The sequence below is a fragment of the Akebia trifoliata genome, chromosome 3, assembly GCF_017979445.1.
Source record: "Akebia trifoliata isolate Shusen 1 chromosome 3, ASM1797944v1, whole genome shotgun sequence".
NCBI classification, from domain to species: domain Eukaryota; kingdom Viridiplantae; phylum Streptophyta; class Magnoliopsida; order Ranunculales; family Lardizabalaceae; genus Akebia; species Akebia trifoliata.
In genome coordinates, this window is record NC_141377.1 from 25,155,038 (window position 1) to 25,159,522 (window position 4,485).

Genomic DNA, 4,485 nt, shown 5'->3' on the forward strand with positions numbered 1-4,485 from the left:
AGGGTTGTGGGCTTGTAATTTTATTCATTTTGATCAATATGACCTTGATAATAGTAAGGTTAAATGTAAATGTGGTAGGCGGGGGTTTATTTTGTTGTATCAATCCACCTTCTCTTGTTATAATAGTAAAGATTAGAATTTCTTGATTTCCACATTTTAAAGCTCATGGGAATCAACTTAAATTCATTGACCTTAATTGAATTTTATGTTGACTTGGTATAGATAGCCATTTGAACCAATTCATTGATATGACTTGGAAAAACACAGAGACTGGATCGAGTTATGTATTATTTTTCCATTTTTAATGAAAAATAGGCAATAAATATCTTATAACACTAGACTTGAACTCACGACTTCAATTGTGCAAGCCACACCAAATACACTTGTTGAATTGACTTAACCACATCGAATTTGAGTCAACTTTTATCTAGAAGTTTGGGAACAAGAAATAGTTAATGCAAGAAATTGCAATCCACTTTGGGATCCCAATTCTTATAAAGATAACACAAACAAATCATACAAAGAATACAAAAAGAGAGAAGATTCGGCAAATATGCTTATATCCGCAGACTACGCGAGGTTTCCTCTCGTGCTCCCACTTCCAAATGCCTCCCTTTACAATGTCTCATATCTTTTATTTATTTATTTATTTAATTTTTTAATAGATAAAAACCCTAAAACCCAAAAAAGGAATTCTAATGGTAACTAAATTCTATTGTTTCATTAATCCTTATCAAAATAAGTTAATTATCTATTAGGAAAGTTGGAATTCTAGATTCTTTCCTTAACTAGATAAGATCTAATACAATGATGTCTTTGGGATAGATCTCAAGATGCACATTAACATAATTCTCTTGACCCCATACTTAATCATACCTGCATCGATATTGGCACTGATTGGTGTCATATGAACGGTCCAGATGGTTGTATCGCGGTAAGATTTGGGAGTGCTCCCAGATTTCGCTTTCTATAGGAGTTGGAAGCACTTCCATCAAATTTAGAGTCATTTGGATAAAGAAGCAGCTTTTTCTTCTTAGTTTTTGCAAGAGCAGGAAGTGCGCTCTGAAGGAACAACCAAGAGTTGCTCCTCCACTAACACCTCTACAGGAACCTAATCAACATCGAAGGTAATTTTGAACTTTAGGTTTTTGATGTGAAGTTATTTTAAAAAATTATTCCATTATTCATCTCTACCTCTATGGAAATCCATTTAATATCCACAAGAAGTGTCCCAAATACTTGTCACATTTTTTCCATTTTAAATACTTTTTACTGTGGTACATTGTTATCTCGTTTGGCTTCTAACCTTTATTTTTTAATGATCATTAATAACTGATTGGTGATCTACCAAATGATCATTGATCAATGATTAATTTTTGTTGTTATTTTTATAAAAATTAAAAAAATATATAAACATGAGTGATTGATTGTTGATCTATTTTACCATATGATCATTGACTATTGATCAGTGATTGTTGAGTTGTTTTATCAAATTATCATTGACCATTGGGATATGGTATTTTTTTAAAGTTAAATTTGACCTTGAAATCTTGCTTGTATCTATGATGAGTAATACTTTTTAGATATACATCCATATATATCAGTTGAGTCGTGTACCACACTACAGAAGATGCCATATAAACCTATCTGACATTATATGCATGCCTAGTTACTATTCCATATTGTTATGCATGTTGATGTATACATTACACCACGTTGGTCCCATACATGCCGTGAAGGGATAAAATCACCCCCATCTGGATTGTTCATATTGCACCAATCAACACCGTTCATATTACACCAATCAACATGTATCCCAACACATATACCATGTATATTATCATGTCATGGAGCATTATAAGGATGGGATCATATCATATCTAATTAGGGAAAGAATTCTAATATGAAACAATTCTTTCCTTGTGGGCACTTAATTAAGATTGATTTATTAGTTACAATTTAATTAGGATTAGGGATTCTATTTTAGGGTTTGAGATTTTTATCTATTTAAAGAGACTAGAAAGATTGAGAAGGGGATCACGGAGAGGGAGGCCTAAAGATTATCATGTATAAGGATGGAGTCAAGAGGGGAGCAATTGTCCTCTCAATTTTTTTTTACACTCTTATATATTTGATAATTATTTGAGATCCCTATTTTTTCAAATAGATTTCATGCCCCCGTTGACCCTTCCTAAATTTTCAAATGCCCCCTAAATTTTTGGTTAATTTCCACCTCCCTCCAAATTTTGGTGAACATATTTTAGATATCCTTGTTTTTTCATAATGATGACATACCCTTGACCTTCTTGATCCTCACCCCATTAATTTTTTAGATGATTTAAACACGTTTTGCATATTATGGTGAATATCTAAGATATTCTTATGTTTTCAACCTAACGACATGCTTCCTTTGACCTTGTTCTCCTTTACTAGTTAGAATAACAAAAGATAACCTAATACTTTTATTTTCAACATCTAACAAAAAAAAAAAAAAACCTCAATACTTCTTCCTAAAATCAATCATCTTCGAGCTCTTCAACCTTGTAAGTTAATTTTAATCTGTTTAACCTCATTGTTAATCCATTTTATTGAATTTCTTCTTAATCCATTGTAGAAAATCCTAGAAAGATTTACTACAAAATCTCACCATCTTATTTATACTTGAAAAATCATGTCATGTTCTTCAGGTTTGAAGTAGGTTGATTGAACGCTAAAGTAAAAAAATTTATGCAAGGGATTGAAAATTGGGAAGAGAAATCAATGGGATTTTGGTTTCATGTTGAAGACGAAGGTAATGAGGTAATACTGCATTAGTTTAATAGATACAATCGAGGTTAAGGGGCATGTAGATGCTTTAATGAATATTTGAGATACCTATATTTTCAATCTGATGACATAGTACCCTTGATTTAGGTCTTCTCTCATAGATTAAAGAGAAAGACTTAAATGCCTTTTTCTTCACCTTATAGTCAAAATCCCTTGAATTTTCTCCTTAAAATTAGTCATCTTCAAACATTTCAACCTTAATTACCTGACTATACTTTGCACCCCTACTAAAAAATCTTGGCTCTGCCTCTGACCATGTAATAGTGGAATTTATGTAATAGGAAAACAAATTATATATAGTGGAATGACTCTCCATGAAATCTGTGGATCTAGCCTTTCTTGTACCACCAAAAATCTTGGTGATTTCTCTCTTTCCCTCTTTTTCTATTATTTTTAGGATTTCTCTGTGGGATCTTGATTGAAGTCGAAATCTTGAGGTGGATGGCAGATTATGATGTTTTGCATCCATGCGTGCTATGGAGATTGTCGATTGAAACAGATTCAAATGGATGCAAGGGTAATCTCGATCCATTTTACACTTTTGTTCTTATTCAATTGAATTATCCGAATATCCTATGCAAATGTGAATCAATTACGAAGATTATGGAATACGAGTAAGCACTCTCACTCCAATGATTGAGATGGGAAGAGAAATATAGACTTCCTACGAACCAATAAAGCTTCACACGAAGCAATTCTCTTTATAACATCTTCCAACATCTCAACCATCAGTTATAGACACTATAATTTTTTTTGACTTTTTATGATCCAACACCCAGTGGACACACTAGGTAGGATGGCACTATTTCCACATCTAAAATGTTCAATGTACCTACTTAATGTCAAAACATAATATTTTATTTTACAATTTTACCTTTATACATACATATATATATACTCTTTGTACCCATCATAATCTATCGATAAAAAAAAAATCCACTTCTTCTCTTTCTCTCTCTCTCTCTCTCCATCTTCATCTCCTTTTGAGTTTTGTGAGAAATTGAATCTAAGGAGATTAAGTTTTTTTGAATTTTTTTTTTTTTTTTTAAATTATCTTATTTCTTTGAAATTTTTCTTATGTTTTTGCATTTAGTCACTAATGAAGATGAAAAAATCACTTTTAAAACTTTCAAAATGATAATTTTAGATTGAAGAATTCAAAGATTTTTAACAGATTTTTTTTGGTAAGTTTAGACTGAACTTGTTTTAGTTGTTTCGTTAGGTATCTATTGAATATTAAACAGATTTGGTAGGTGCGTATCAAATCTTACAAACAAATTCAGTTGGTACCTACCGAATAGAACTTTCTCAAGTAAATCTTTTGTTTTGTATGCTGGTACGAAATATTTATATATAAAATGGGTTCAGTATGTACATATTAGACATTGCAAAAATGATTCGGTACGAATATATAGATCACAAATTCCGTACACAAAAATTATCATATAAATTACTTGACTCGATCGAATTGTTGAGGTCTTAGAGTAAAATAACAAGTAGGATTAAATCTTAATAGTCTCATTGAAACTTTTTTAGATGCAAAAAAGAAAAACGAGATGAAGAAGAAGAATGAGAGAGAGTGAAGAAGAAGAAGAAGAATTGTTCGGTGGCCACTTGGGTGGGTGGATTATGAAGTAGTTAAAATTCAGTGAATTAGGT